Source organism: Dipodomys merriami, unplaced genomic scaffold, assembly GCF_024711535.1.
Source record: "Dipodomys merriami isolate MVZ:Mamm:240054 unplaced genomic scaffold, mDipMer1.0.p SCAF_5, whole genome shotgun sequence".
Classification (NCBI taxonomy): Eukaryota; Metazoa; Chordata; class Mammalia; order Rodentia; family Heteromyidae; genus Dipodomys; species Dipodomys merriami.
The window spans coordinates 22492186-22508665 of record NW_027206068.1 but is presented as its reverse complement, the minus strand read 5'-3'; positions in this window follow the sequence as shown (position 1 = coordinate 22508665).

The following is a 16480-nucleotide window of genomic DNA, read 5'->3' as shown; positions in this document are numbered from 1 at the left end:
TCACAAGGCCAGGCCAGCCTAGACCACACACATAGGCCTATCTTTAAAATAAAAAAAATAAAAAAAATAAACTGAGCTGGATGCTAATGGCTCATACAGGAGGAATGCGTTTCAAGTCCAGCTTGAGCAAAAAACGTACAAGACACCAGTCTGTTGTGGTTGTGTGTGCCTGTCATCTCAGCCAGCAACACAAAGCCTTAAGTTTAAATTCCAGAATTGGGGGGTGGGAGGAGGCTGACCATATTGGGATACACATGTGTGGGCTGCATATGTTGATGTTTACTGTGCAAAATTAAAATTTTAAACAAAAGATCTTTAAATATGTTCATTAATTCACCTTTAAAGTAATAACCCATTATGTGTCATTATAAATGTTATGTCATTATTCTTTTTTTTTTCTTTTTTTTTGTCGGTCGGGCCTGAACTCTGGGCCTGGGCGCTGTCCCTCAGCTCTTCAGCTCAAGGCTAGCGCTTTACCACTTGAGCCACAGTGCCACTTCCATTTTTTTCTGCTTATGTGGTATTGAGGAATCGAACCCAGGGCCTCATGCATGGAAGGCAAGACCTCTACCACTGAGCCACCTTTCCAGCCCCTTCATAACTTTTCAAAATCAAAAGCAGTGAGGAAAGTCTTTTTTTTTCATATCTTTATTTCCTGAGTTAATGGAGGCAGGAGGATTCTCATTCTGCTTTTGTATTCAGTCTTATTATGTTGGCATAATTAAAGTATTGTGAGGAAAATTGGCCCTTATACATACAGCTTAAAAGAAGCAGAGCCTTGCAAAGTCCCTCAAAAGATCTCCAGCCACCTCTAGTAGTCCTCAGGTCTCACACTGAGAATTATTGCCACATTCCACTTTGCATTCATTTAGTTGAGTGTCATACACTCTTGCACAGCAGTCTGCTGCCATCTGAAATTACAGCCCTTTACTTATCCCAAGGTAAAATTCCAAGTTGACAGCTCATATCAAGCTATCACATTTCTAAAAGTTTTTCAAAGCCCTTACTATAACAATTCTGAAGATATTGATATTCTTATTTAAAAATGATATGAGAATATTTGAGGTTTCATGTCTACTTTTTACTTCAAAGTTTTGAGGGAGTTTTGACTATGAATGGTACCTTAAGAAAAACAAAGCATTGATATATAGCTCTTAGCCCAATTTTAGATATGTTTATAATAAATAGTGTGCTCTCCTTTTTTTTTTTTTTTTTTTTGGTCAGTCCTGGGGCTTGAACTCAGGGCCTGGGCACTGTTCCTGGGCTTCTTTTGCTCAAGGCTAGCACTCTACCACTTGAGCCACATTCCAGCCCACCTCTCCTTTTATAAGTGAGCGTAAGATAAAAATCCTTTTAAAAGTGAGCGTAAGATAAAAATCAAGCAAGCATTTTGGCTTTATTTATTACATAAATTAATACTTAATTCTAAAGTTGCTACACTGGAAAAATGTTAGGTTTATAAGCTTTCATTTTACTACAAATAAAATATTGTAGTGGGGTGCTGGTGGCTCATACCTGTAATCCTAGCTACTCAAGAGGCTGAGATCTAAGGATCACAGTTCAAAGCCGGCCTGGGCAGGAAAGTCCGAGAGATTCTTATCTCTGATTAAGTGGTAGAGGACTAGCCTTGAGCAAAAGAAAGAGTTCAGGGACAGTGCCCAGGCCCTGAGTTCAAGCCACACAACCAATCAACCAACCAACCCACAAAAAGATTTAGGTGTTGTGCTGATTGCTTGTTGCTAACACCTGCAATCCAATTTACTCAGGAGGCTGAGATCTGAGGATGAACGTTGATAGCCAGCCTGGACAGAAAATTATATGAAACTCTTTTATCTCTAGTTAACCACTTAAAACACCAGAAGTGGTGTTACTGTCCCAGGACTGGGACAATAAAATAAAAAGATTCAGGAAACAACCATCAATGCATGAAATTACTAGATGAATGGTTGACAAGGAACTTTGCAATGGGGATTACTGCTCAAGCATAGTAGTAAGTATGGGGCAAGTGGGACTCAGAGGTGGTGTTGCCTCACCTAAAGCCCTCTGCACATCAGTGACATGTTCCTGCTACACCACACAAAGGGTAACAAATTAAAAAATAATAGTAGTCTTCTCACTGACTTTCCACTTGCTGAATTATGGAAACCAATAAGGTCAGAAGAACAAGTCAAATAACAATAAGTAGAAGGAAATGAATACATCTAGTACACCCTATATGATGGTTCATATAGACTGCAGCAAGTTAATAACAGGACAAAAAGAAGAGGGAAGGTGCGGAAGAAGCTTCTTACTCAACATTCCAATATCGGAACTATCAAAAGACTTAAATGAAATCATGAATAATTTAACTATAGGCTGTTATTAGACAATACCAATGAAGCATTGCTATTTCATAATGGAATTGTGTATGTAAAAACAAGTCCATAAATTTTGGAGAGATACTCTGAAATATGTTGAAGTAAAATGACATACTCTCTAGAACTTGAGATACTTCAAGACAAAAAAAGAAGGAAGGAAAAGAAATATATGACATAAATGTATTGACATGAATTGTTATTGAATCTAGATGGTGAAGGAGTTATTTGGGCTTTTCCCTCTGTTTGTATGTATTTAAAATTGTTTCATGGTGAATATTTTAAAATAAATGACTTCTTTAACTCAAATTTCCTAGAAAACAGTGACCAAGACTAAGAATATTACTGGGAAGGTTTCATCCTAGAAAAGCAATAATGAGGGGAAGAGGAGAAAGCAAAAGGCACAGAGAATGGAGAACCCAAAAGGTGTTCTTATACAAGCTGGTTAGAGCGCCACACTTCACCTAGGTAGTGGCTCAGTGCCACAGGACAACTTGGAATGTGAGCCCACTGCCTCATACAGCCACCCCTTGGGATTCTTTTTTCTGAATTTTTTCCTGCCTTACCTGTATTTCTCATTTGTCTATGTTTGCTACATTCAGGAGAAGACAAGGTACAGGAACAGGAAAAGGAAGAAAAGAATTACTGGATCTCCTGAAGTGCTGCAGTTTTTTTTTTTCCCCAACATTTAGAATTGAAAGTAATCTATGACTTCCAGGTTCAGTGAAGTTAACTTCTTTTGCCTGTAATCATCTTTCTGCTTGATACTTTTCCTTCCGAAATCACTTATTTGCTAGGTGCTGGTGGTTCATTCCTATAATCCTAGCTACTCAGGAAGCTGAGATCTGAGGATCATGGTTTGAAGCCAGCTTAGGCAAGAAAGTTCTTAAGGCTCTTATGACCAGTAAACTACCAAAAAGCCTGAAGTAGAACTGTGGCTCAAGTCTGCATGTGTCCTGGCACCTTTGCATATAGGCCAGGTAAGCAAGGCTCGGCTGCAGGTACTAAGTCTGTGGCATAGATTGTTAGACTGAGGGAGGCGTGTGAGGAGAGCTTTTCTCACTTCCCAATCTGTCGTGGAGGCTCTTGTGACACCATTTACCACTGCTTCCTGTCTCCTCATGAGGTAAGAGACTTTCTGACTCATCAGCTTCAGGTGCAGCTGCCGGCAGTAAAAGCACATAGCTGAAGCAGGAACTGACCCCTTAGCAACAGCGTGTGCTCTCATCTGGACTCTTTTATAGCTTGCTACCTGTGCAAAGGACATCAGAACTGGCGCCTTTCATTGATCTTCTTGCATTTGTTGTTCAGTAAGGAATACATATTCTGAATCTTAAAAGGGCAGTTCATTGTTTGCTTCCTGGCTGAGTCTATCAACCCCTTGCCCTGCTGTGGAAAATTCTAGGTGGGAAATTTAGATTTTGTTTAACCCTTGAGATTATTCACCCTTTTTTTTTTTTTTTTTTTTTTTGGTGCCATTCCCAGGGCTTGAACTCAGGATCTAGGCACTGTCCCTGAGCTTCTTTTGTTCAAGGATAGCACACTTCCAGCTTTTTGGAGGAAGTTAGTGGAGGTCACAGAGTTTCTCCTGCCCCAGCTGGCTTTAAACCATAATCCTCAGATCTCAGCCTCCTGAGTAGCTAGGATTACAGAGCGAGCCACCAGCACCCAGCTATTTACCCTTTTTTTCTACTTGCTGAATGGAAGATAAGGAAGGACTGGGCATGGTGGCACTTACCTCTAAGACTGGCTACTCAGGAATCATAAAAAGGAAGATCCCTGTTCCAGGCTAGCCCAGGCAAAAGTATGAGACTTTATCTAAAAAATTAAGAAACAGGGGCTGGGAAGGTAGCTCAGTGGTAGAGTGCTTGCCTTGCATGCATAAGGCCCTGGGTTCGATTTCTCAGCACCACATAAGCAAAAAGAAAAAAGCTGGAAGTGGTGCTGTGGCTCAAGTGGTAGAGCACTAGCCTTGAGCTGAAGAGCTGAGGGACAGCGCCCAGGCCCAGAGTTCAGGCCCACTACAGGACCCCCCCCCAAAAAAAATTAAAATAAAAACACTAAAACAAAAGGATTGGAGGCGAAGCTCAAGTGTGAGATTTTGTGTTTAGATTCACCTTTTTAGTAACAGTTACCACTCTCTCTCAGTGATGTAGGATTACATTTGGCCAGTAATGAAAAGAGCCTTCTTTTCCTACCTTGTCTTCAAATGGATTGGTTGCTTATTCTCAAAAATCAGGTCACAGCTGGATGTGATGAAGCATCATTATAATACTATAATCCCTGCACTAGGTCGAACAAAGCAGATCAAGAGTTCAAAGACCGGCTGCAAAAGTAGCTCAGTAATAGAGTGCTTGCCTTGCATGCTTGAGGCCCTGGGTTCGATTCCTCAGCACCACATAAGCAGAAAAAGCTGGAAGTGGTGCTGTGGCTCAAGTAGTAGAGTGCTAGCCTTGAGCTGAAGAGCTGAGGGACAGTGCCCAGGCCCAAAGGTCAGGCCCAGTGAATGACCACTCCCCCAAAAAAGTTCAAAAACACCCTGAACTACATAGCAAAAGACTGTCTCAAATTTAAAAAAAGAAAGAAAAGAAGAAAAGCTAAGAAAAGAAAAGGAAAGGGAAAAATAAGTTCAAGATTGAGACCTTGCCAGACATGGTGGCTCACACCTATAATCCTAGCTACTCAAGAGGCTGAGATCTGAGGATTGTGGTTCAAACCCAGCTCAGGCAGGAAAGTCCATGAGAGTCTTACCTCCAATAAACCACTCAGAAAACCAGAAATGGTGCTGTGGCTCAAGTGGTAGAGTGCTAGCCTTGAGTTGAAGTGCTGAGGGACAGTACCCAGGCCCAGAATTCAAGCCCAACAACAACAAAGATTCACACTTTCAGGGCTGAAACTGTGGCTCAAGTGGTAGAGCTTCTACTGTGGAGTGTGAAGCCCAGAATTCAAGCCCCAGTACCTGCAAGAAAAAAAAATTTTAAAAATAAACAAAACACATAAAAAATGAATAAAACAGTGGCAATTTTTTTATAACTTTTAGATCCCATTAAAAATAATAAAGATCCTCAAGAAAATGTGGTATATAGACACAATGGAATTCTATGCCTCCATCAGAAAGAATGACATTGCCCCATTTGTTAGGAAATGGAAAGACTTGGAAAAAATTATATTAAGTGAAGTAAGCCAGACTCAGAGAAACATAGGTCCCATGGTTTCCCTTATTTGCAATATCTACTATATGTCTAAGTCAAGCAGAAAAGGTCAGATAAGGTGATGTTAGGGAAATGAACCCTAAGATATGTATTCAAATGTTTTTTTTTTCTTTCATGCGATTGTTTCTAACACATTTATAAGATTATTTCTTTGTTGCTTTGTATGTCCCTCCCCCACAGTATAACCCCTGTTTTCACTGTATTTGATGTCAGTATAATTTGTGGAGGGGAAGGGCAAAAACAAACCGTTTCAATAGGGATACAGGTGGACCCATTGCAACAATGAGATGTACAAGTCCTTATGTCGAAAACGAACTTTATAACTTTGGTGGGGGGGGGCAGGGGGAGGATGGGGAAGGGATAGGAAGGGGAAACAAATGAGGAAGCTACAATGCTTGATAAGAAATGTACTCATTATCTTGCCCATGTAATTGTAACCCCTCTGTACAGTATTTTCACAATAAAAATAAAATAATAATAAAGATCCACCAGAAGGGTTTCTGTGTGTGTGTGTGTGTGTGTGTGTGTGTGTGTTTGTGTCACAGCTGTCAGGGAGTAAACACAGGTCCCCATACTTGAGCTCTACCACTAGCTATACCCCTAGCCCCACTAGGGCTTTCAGTAAAGACCTTTTCTTTTGTACATGTGATGAAACATTATCCACTTTGAGTTTCACAAGTCTGGGAGAAACTAGAACCAAAGAGAAAGATCAGAAGGTCAGCTCCACAGACAAGCTCCATTCACTACCACATGGGTGACCTCTCTGTCTTTTGTACACCAGAGGTCTGGCAATGATGTCAGCCCATGCTATTCTTATTTGGTATATCAGGTCAAGGTTCTTCACCTCCAGAGAGGGGGAGGAAGGCAGCTGTTAGGGCTGGATTGGGAGGAAGTTGTAATCTTAGCTCTCCACTGAGCTAGGAGTGGGAAGAGACGTAAGCAGAGTAGGTTCTCACCACCTTACTTTGTCTCATAGATGCCAGGTGGGCTGGAAGGCTCAGCAGACCAGTGGTCCCTACTTACTTCTAGAGTCAAGTGTAAGTGGAGGCTGATTAGACCTAAGTCACACATTCTTGCTGTGACTTATTGATACTGAGTGAAAGTAGAAGACTCAGCACCCTGCTGGACCCCACTCACCCTGGCTGGGTGAAAGAGGAACTGGAATACAGCTGTGATGAGCCCTCCCTGTAGTGCACTACCTCTTTATGTCTTGTGGTGGGTCCTGGCTTAGCTCATTGCTGAACCTCGCTGACATTACCCTGGCTGGGAATCACAACAGTACGTGTTTCTGCCAGGCAAGAGCTACATCAGCTACAGAGCCAACACCACCCTGTGAGGGAATGAGTGTATTGATGCCTGCTTGGCCCAAGCAAGGTGGAAAATCAGCCTCCCAGCCAGCTCCACTGGAGCCTGGAGAGAAAGAATACAGTTCTTGCATCAGTGTTTGGCTGGAACCGCGGAGGTATTGCCAGGAAGGTGTGGGATGGGGAAAATAACTGGCTTGTCTTAAAGCTGTTTTTGTATGTTTGTTGGCAGTTCCAAATTGGGCTTCTGCAGGGCCCTTACTAGGATGCATAGGAGGCAATAAGGATATCCAGGGAATTCATGGATCAAGTCCCTAAGCAATCTACCTCCTTTCAACCTTCACAATCTTCCTGGGATTCTGTGGTGAGTTATACCAAGGATTTTGTGTGTGTGTGTGTGTGGGCTCAAACTGAGATCCCGCTTCAATTTGTCCTGAACCAGAGTCTTTCTGTATACACTTTAACAGCGGAAATGCCAGGAAGATACAAACTTATATGGCATATTCAGGCATGCAATCAGAAACTTACCTAAAATATGAACTATCAAAAGCAATATGTATCAATTTCCAAACTCGAGACAAAAATTTAAAAATGTGCTGTTTTTCATCTTATCTTTTAAAAAAATTCTGTAAAAATAAAAAACAAATTATGATTAAGGAATTTCTATATTTTTACTTGAATTCTGAAGATATTTTTCGTGGATTAAGAACCCCTATAAAAATGTGAATTCTAGCCGGGCGCAGGTGGCTGACACCTGTAATCCTAGCTACTCAGGAGGCTGAGATCTGAGGATTAAGGTTCAAAGCCATACTGGGCAGAAAGGTCTGTGAGACTCTGATCTCCAATAAAAAACCACTAGAAAACCGGATGTGGCACTGTGGCTCAAGAGGTAGAGTGTGTACCTTGAGCTGAAGAGCTGAGGGACAGCACCCAGGCCCCAGAGTTCAAGCCCCACGACTGACAAAGAAAAAAGAAATAAGTGAATTCTAGCCAGGTACAGGTAAGTCAAGCCTGTAATTCTAGCTACTCAGAAGCTACTCTGAGGCTCTAAGGATCATAGTTCAAAACCAGCCCAGGCAAGAAAGTCCATGAGACTCTTATCTCCAATAAACTACCAAAAACTAGAAGTAGAGCTGTGGTTCAGGTATACAGTAATAATCTTGAGCAAATAAAGGTCAGAGACAGTACCTAGGCCCTGAGTTCAATCCCTAGGACCCCCACTCCTCAAACAACCCCCCCCCACAAATACAAAGTGAATTCTGTCAATGATCACCTTATTTTTTTAAAGCCTCTTTTCTTTTTTAATAATCAAACCTTAACAACAACAATAAAAATTCTCCAAGTCATATGTCCAAACATTCCAGGTGCACTAATGCAAGGAATAAACCTGGGAGAGTTTAGCTTGGGGAATGAAGGGACAGGGATGAACTGGACAGCAGTCTTAATAAACCTCCAGGGCTGTTTTGAATAGGAGATTGTATTTATTCTGTGTGACCCAAGAGGAAAGAATCAGGATAAATGAGATCAAGTTACAGGAAAGAACATTTGATTTATCATACATATAGCCATTTCTTAGAACCTTGAGAACTTTGAAAAGAGAACAGACTGTCAAGAAACAGTGATTTCTTTTCCATGGAAAAAGCTGGGCAACTTAATGGGGGTATGATCAAAGGAACTCATAAGACTTTGTGATTCTTGCGGTCTCTATTCTCACATTTTGTTCTCTTAGTGAGATACAACACAAGATATATATTAAAACTGAACACATGGGCTGGGATACAGCTCAGTAACAAAGTCCTTGCCTAGCGAGTGCAGTGTTCTGGGTTCGATCCTCAGTACCAAAACAAACAAAAAACAACCAACCAAATTTATGGAAGGGAATAATGAAATTCAAAGAGTATGCTAGATAGGACCCATTGTCAACTTTAGCCAACCTAAGCACAATCAAACTGTACTATGCTGATCATATGGTACACAGCAAAGGCGACCACCTGTCCTAACCTGCCTGCCCTTTCCTACAGAATCACAGCCTCCCTTGATTGTTTGTTCATGTGTTCATTTACTTACCTATTTACTTAGGCAGGCAGTGCAAGGGTTGAACTGAGAGCCTTCTGTAAGCCTTCTACCACTTGAAACCTACTCCCAATCATTTTTTGCTTTTAGGTTTTTGTTTGTTTGTTGGCAGTACTGAACCTTAAACTCTGGGTCTAGAACTCTTGCTTAGCTTCTCCTGACAAAGGCTGCCTCTCCACCATTTAAGCCATACCTCTACTTCCAGTTTCAGTTTATTAATTGAAAAGAGTCTTTCATATGTGTTTGCCCAATCTGGCTTCAAAGCTAGAGATCCTTAGATCTCAGCCTTCCATGTAGCTAAGATGACAAGCGTAATCAGCACCCAATTCTTTTAAGTTAATTCATTCACAAGTCATTATATACTTAATACTTCAGAGTGGTTTTGTTGTTGCTATTGTTGTTATTGTTTTGTCAGTAGTAGGGATTGAACTCTGGGCCTGGGCCCTCTCCCTGTGCTCTTCAGCTCAAGGCTAGTGCTCTAGCACTTGAGCCACAGCGCTACTTCGGCCTTTTCTGTTTATGTGGTACTGAGGAATCGAACCCAGGGCCTCATGCATGTGAGGTAAGCACTCTACCACTGAGCCACCTTCCCAGCCCAACAGTTATACTTCTGAAAGACAGTCTATAAACTGTAAAAGATCCATAAGAGAAATGGCAGAGATGATCGGTAATCATGTCTGGCCTCTTGAGACAACAGTTGTAGAGAAAATGGAAATTCTGACAACTGTCAGAGATGAGAACAGATGTGTATGACTCTTTACTTCATGGTTAAGAACAGCCTGTATATGACTCAGCTTCTAAATAAGATGGGCAACAGGTATAGTATATTGTCCTGGAATTATAGACTGTGAAAAGCAACCTTGATGTATTGGTCAGCTAATGCTATATAACAAACCACTCCAAAACTACCTCAAGAAATGTGCGATTCAGGGCTGAGAAGGGAGCTCAGAGGTAGAGCACTTGCCTTGCATGCATGAGGCCCTGGGTTTGATTCCTCAGCACCACATAAGCAGGAAAAAAAAGCCAGAAGTGGTGCTATGACTCAAGTGGTAGAGTGCTAGCCTTGAGCTGAAGAGCTGAGGGACAGCACCCAGGCCCAGAGTTCAGGCCCCACGACTGGACCCCCCCCCAAAAAAAAAGAAAAAAGAAAGAAAATGTGCTATTCCACTTCAGAGGAATTCTACTGTTAAAAAGTACTTTTTACATTTGTAAAACTCTTTTCTCTGTATATTTAATCACTGATCTTAGTTAGCCCTTTATATATATACATATATATAATTAAAATAATATTGTTATATAGTAAAAATACCTGACCAACAAAGTATAGGTTCAACAAAGATTAAGCTATATCATCTTCACAATAGACATGACGTCTCTGAAAAATATACCAGCAGGCAAGGCCAGGACTAATTGCAGTGTCTCCCAGTTTTCCCTTACTCAATTATTCAGAAAATGGTTAGAAAATAAGAAATGCAAAAAAGGAAGAAAAAAAAGAAATATATTGTTTCATTCCAAATATACCATTTTTGTAACATCTCAGTCTAGTGACCTTGTCAGAAACAAAAAAGAAAAAGAGAAAGAAAGAAGGCCTGGATTCAATAAGCAACATACAATTAGAGAGCAGTGAAAAAAAAGACTTTTAAATAAAGCTTTTTTTAAATTAATGAACATATATATGTTCATTATATATGTATATATATACATATATAATATGTATATTATACATATATAATACATATATACATATATACACGTATATATGTATATACATATATGTGTATATATATATATATATATATATATATATATATGTACATACAGATATATTGCCAGTCGTGGAGCTTGAACTCAGGGCCTGAGCACTGTCCCTGAGCTTCTTTTGCTCAAGGCTACCGCTCTACCACTTGAGCCACAGTGCCACTTCTGGCTTTTTCTGCTTATGTGGTACTAAGAAATCAAATCAGGGCTTCATGCGTGCTAGGCAAGCACTCTACCACTAAGCCACCTTCCCAGCCCTGTACATATATTTTGTTAGAAATCATATCTACTGTTGGCTTTTTTTATAATTGACAAAATTTGTTCAAAATCAAAAGGTTTATCTGAGGAAAAATGGGAACTAAATACATAATCACTACTGCAATACTAAGATTGTTAAAGGATAATTTTTACAAATATTAAATGAACCCATACATTAAGACTTTAACACAGTAACAAATAAGGGAATCAGTAAGACATCATAATCTACTCAAAAAAAGAATTGAAAGAGACATATAAGCAATCAGACATGCTGAAGCTAATTTACTGATAGATGAAAAACATAGGCACTGTAGGTATTAAGTTCTAATGTTGCAGATCCTCTTTTCTACAGAGAGTACACCAATTGTATGTCTGTGATAAAATTCATTTACACAGCCACAGAGAATTATAATTTGCATTTTACTGTAAGTAAGTTTTCAGTAACTTCCTGAGTTGTAAAATAGGTCAGTCAAGGACAGCCCAAAGTATAAGTCCCAAAAGAATTGGATAACTTTGAAGGATAAACCAGACAATGTCAGGCTTCCATTGAAAAGACACTCAATAATCATGCCCACTTCAAAATCTCTCACAATTCTTGCTGACAAGGTTTCTAGAAAGACATTAAAGAAAACTGGGAGAATCTAGCTGATTAAATGAAAACTTTAAAAGTTTAATGTAATTTGGTTCTTTTTTAAAAAAAATCATATGAGACAAAGAATAAAGGAATAGCAGGACACTGGTGGCTTACACCTGTAATCCTGGCTACTCTGAGATCTGAGGATTGCTGTTTGAAGCCAGACTGGGCATGAAAGTTCACGAGACTCTTATCTCCAATTAAGCACCAGAAAGCCAGAAGTAGAGTATGGCTCAAGTAGTAGAGCACTAACTTTGGGACAGCACCTAGGCTCTGAGTTAAAGCCCTAGGACAAGCAGAGAAAAAAAGAAGAGAGAGAGAGAGAGAGAGAGAGAGAGAGAGAGAGAGAGAGAGAGAGAGAGAGAGAGAGAGAGAGAGGGAGGGAAGGAGGGAGAGAGGGAGGGAGGGAGGGAGGGAGGGAGGAGAGTGAAGACTAATAGGCACATGAGACAATATATTCAACATTATTAGTTAATGCAAATCAAAGCCACAGAATAATACACTTCATGCCCACTAGGAAGAATATTTTTTAGGAAAAATAGTAAGTGTTGGTGAAGATGTGGAGAAATCAGAAACAACATGAATTGCTGGTAGAAAAGTAAAAATTTTGTAGTCACTATGGAAAACAATATGGTGGTTGCTCAAAAAGCTAAAGCTAGAAGTACCATATGACTAGCAACTCCATTTCTAGATATATACCAGAAAGAATTCAAAGCAGGGATTCTAACAGTTACCTGTACTTGTATACCAATGTTCATATTAATATTGTTCAGGACATGTTACAATTTGAATATGAAATCCCTCATAGACTCATGTATTGAGCCTGGTCTCTTCCCCCTACCCCTGCTCCGCCGGGCCCCCCCCCAGGTTCTGCAAACATTAGAAAGTAGGGCCTAGCTATAGAATTAGTCTAGTACAACCTTTGAAGGTTATTACCGGTTCCTGCTTCCTTCCTCTGTGTCTCTGCTTGCTGACTTCTGTGAAAGTAGCAGCCTCTTCTACAGGCTCCAGCCGCCATGATGTTCTACCTCTCACCAACCCAGAATCAATAGAGCCTAAGACAATGAACTGAAGGCTTGGAACTGTGAGCCAACATAAATGTTTTCTCCTTTAAGTTCTTTGTCAGTATTTTGTCACAGTAACAGAAAAACAAACACAGTACCAAAATATTATAAGCTAAAGATATTTGGGGGAGAAAAAAACCAACGAAATTATAAACTTGTTCCTATCTTTCCCTAACCTTTTCTCAAGCATGTCATAAAACTTAGGAATAATTTTCAGGCCTTCCCTTGAGGCAGGTCCTAAGATCTTCAGGTGAAAGGTTCTTTCTCAATGCTTACATGAAAGGAACCAGAGGCACAGAGTGGCCAAGGATAATCTAAACAAAACAAGTTTTGCTGTTTTCTCAAATTTATTATCAATAGAGCATATCCTCATTGTACAGTCCTGTTTGTCCATATCTATACACTTCATCAACCATAGCATAAAAATTCACAGTGCTGTTTCTTTGGGTTCATTTCCTTACTAAGGGCCTCCTGTCATCTAGAACTGATATTTAAAAAGTAAATATGTTTACCTGCTTTTCCCTAGTTAATCTATCATTTGTTTTAAGGGTCTCAGCTGTGATCCTAGAATAAGTAAGTAAAAAATTTCTCATTCAGTATATCACAATAGTTAAAAAGAAGGTGATCTCAGCAATGAGATCCTAGATCCTTGGCATTCCAAACCAGGAACTGAATTGAGACAGAAGTAAAAAATAGCCAAGGAAGTGTTTTAACAGATAAAGTTCTGCTTTAAGGGAAACCTGGTCTACAGCAAGGTTAGATCAAGAGCAAACATTTGAAAAGCTACAAAGTTTCAGCTTTCTAGGGCTCCCAGAATGTGGGAAGAATTCTTAGCAGTGATAGTGGGTTGATATTAAGGGAACCTTGCACATGCAAAGTTGCCATTCCATAACTTAAAGGATATTATGGGGAGCAACCCATAGGCATGCAGCCTTAAGTAGAACTTTTCCTGAAAATCAAACACACGTTTCCACTGCACAGGTGCCTGTTTGGTTAGAACTGGCCCAGCATCTATCTACATTTCAGGAGAAATTCTAAAGCAAACGGACAGCAAACTACTGATGGTGGCTATGGGAGGTACTAGGGAGGAGAGAGTACCTAGATGTTTTCCAGGTTATGAGAGGAGAGAGGAGGTTCATTCTTTTCCCATAGCTCACTGCCTCAACAGGAGGAAAAAAAACTCAGTGTACAACACCAGATATGATGAATAAAATAAGTTTGGTTTATATACATAAATGAGAGCATTATTATCAAGTCTTTAGAGAGAAAGAAATTCTAACACATGGTTGAACCTGCTACCAAGCTAATGAGCCTTTGCAAACATCATACTAAGTAAAATAAGCCAAGCAAAAGACAAGTTTTCTATGGGTATATAGTTCTCCACTTAAGTGAATCATCTACAATAGTTAAATTCATAGGAACAGAAGACTGGGGGTTTTGAAGGAAGAAAGGGGATTTTTATTTAATAAGTACAGTGGGTTTTGTTTGTTTGGGTGGTGGAAAAATCCTAAAAATGGATAATGGGAGTAGACTGGACAATGAAGTATCCCAACATCCCCGGGCCGGTGGGACTAGAATCCACTATAGACGAAAGGAGTCACCAACAGTCAATAGAGCTAGGAAGTGTTTTAACAGCCACCGCTGCTGCCCTTCTCTATAGCAAGGCAGTGAACAGCAACCAAGCTCAAAATGGGGTAGGCTTACATAGGAAAAAAACTGCAAGGGGGCCACCCACAGGTGGCCAGTGGTAGTTTCACAATTGGCAAAGAAGCAGAGCTAGCAATTAGCAATGACAAAATGGCAATTACAATTCCAGTCGTTCCCATAGCCAAGGCAGTAAAGTCACCAGGCAAAGTCCTTATCCCAACTTCCCTTTTTTCCAGTTCTCAGTTTTGGGTTTCATTCATACTGACCTGAACACATTACTCATCACACCCAAAATCAAACCACCTTCCTGGTTTTCTGGCTCTTTCTGAGTTTCACTGTTATTTACCAAATTCCAGTAACCTGGTGTTTAACTCACTATTTTGCTTCAAACCTTTGTCTCTGGAATGATGAGCCTGGAGTTTTTTGCTACAGGGAGATCCTGCCTTTTAAGTCTGGCCCTATTCTTACTCACTTTGCAAGTTTTGGTAAATGCTAGGGTTCCTAGGGTCTGTACTTATGTTTGTCAGATTATCCGGGACTTGTTTGTCCAGTTAAATTTCATTTTTCCTTGGGCTAATTAATACTCTATTTGTTTAATTTAACCTGGTTCTAACAGACAACAGTAAATGTACTTGATACCACCACGATCTATGCCAACAGAAGTCAAATGGTAATTTTTATGTGAATTTTCCCACAATTAAATCATTGGTTGGGGGTAGGGGGAGTGTAGTTTTGGAGATTGGAGGGAAGGGAAAAACAAAGGAGGAGGCAACAATGCATGAAAGACATGGACTCATTACCTTGCTCGTGTAATTGTAACCCCTCTGTACAGTATTTTCACAATAAAAAAACTTAAAAAAATAAATCATTGGTTGGAATTCCAACAGGTCAAACAGGCTTTTCAGAGCTACAAATACTTCAATTGGCCTTTTTTAAGTTCTCTAAGTGTATTAATTAATTGCATTTCCTGAGAGTTATTCTACTGAATACAGTGGTTGGCATAGTAGAACAATCCAAAATAATAAAGCATTTTTTCAAAAAATCCATCATTTAGTTCTTCCCAAATTAAGATGAAAGGAAAATTGTTTAATTTTTGTATGATTTTGTTTTCTTTTGTTGGGAGAGGGCTGTTAATTGGTGCACTGAGGGGAAAAATGCTTTCTTATTATAACTAAATGTGTTTTTATCATTGCACAAAGTTAAATGGATTTTTAAACTGTGGGACTACTCATAGCCTTTAATATGCTAATGAGTATTTTTGAATCTCCACAACAGGATTTAGTAAGGGACATTCCTAAGCTTATTTGATCAGGAATTCTTTGTTCTCTGGGAGTCCAGTTAATTAACATCTTTCTTTGTACTGTGCCTATAGAAGTTGAGCAGCAGACTTACAAACTAAGTGGGAGATTGTCTTTATACAACCTGTAATTGTGGCATAAATGTGTCATTTATTTTATCACAAAGCTTGTATGACTATTTTAAACATTTAAAGAATTTTAAATGTAGATTAGAGACAAAGAAGTAATTTTCTAAAGCAATGTCTTATCATTTCAGTTCTTTCTTTTCTGTAGATAGTGTTTAATACTCTAGGAAAAAATGCTTGCTAATGGAGATTATGTAGAAAATTTATGTTGATTTTGTGATAAGTAGCTTCTAAACATTTTGGAGGACCTCTACCACTTGAGTCATGCCCCTAGCACTTTTTGCTTTAGTTTATTTTGAGAATAGGTTCTCTTGTTTATGTCCAAAACAACCTTGGCCAGGATACTCTTATATATGCTTCTCAGTTTAGTAGAGATTATAAGTATTTGCTATCACCCTCAGCCATTGGCTGAGATGGGATCTCATTAACTTCCCCTCACTATCTCACCCCACCCCTATGGCTGGTCTTTCTCACAAGTACCTGGGATTATAGGAATGGGCCCTCACTCCTGGCCAAATCCTTTGTGTGTGTGTGTGTGTGTGTGTGTGTGTGTGTGTGTGTGTGTGTGTGTGTGTGTGTGTGTCCCCTTGGGCTTGAATCAGGGGCTCTGGAACTATTTCTGAGCTTCTTTTTGCTAAAGACTAGAATTTTACCTCTGGAGACACAGCTCTACTTGTGGCTTTTGGGGAGAGGGTAGAGGGAGGAGGGTTAGTTTATTGGAGATAAGAGTCTCAAGGACTTTCCTGTGCAGGC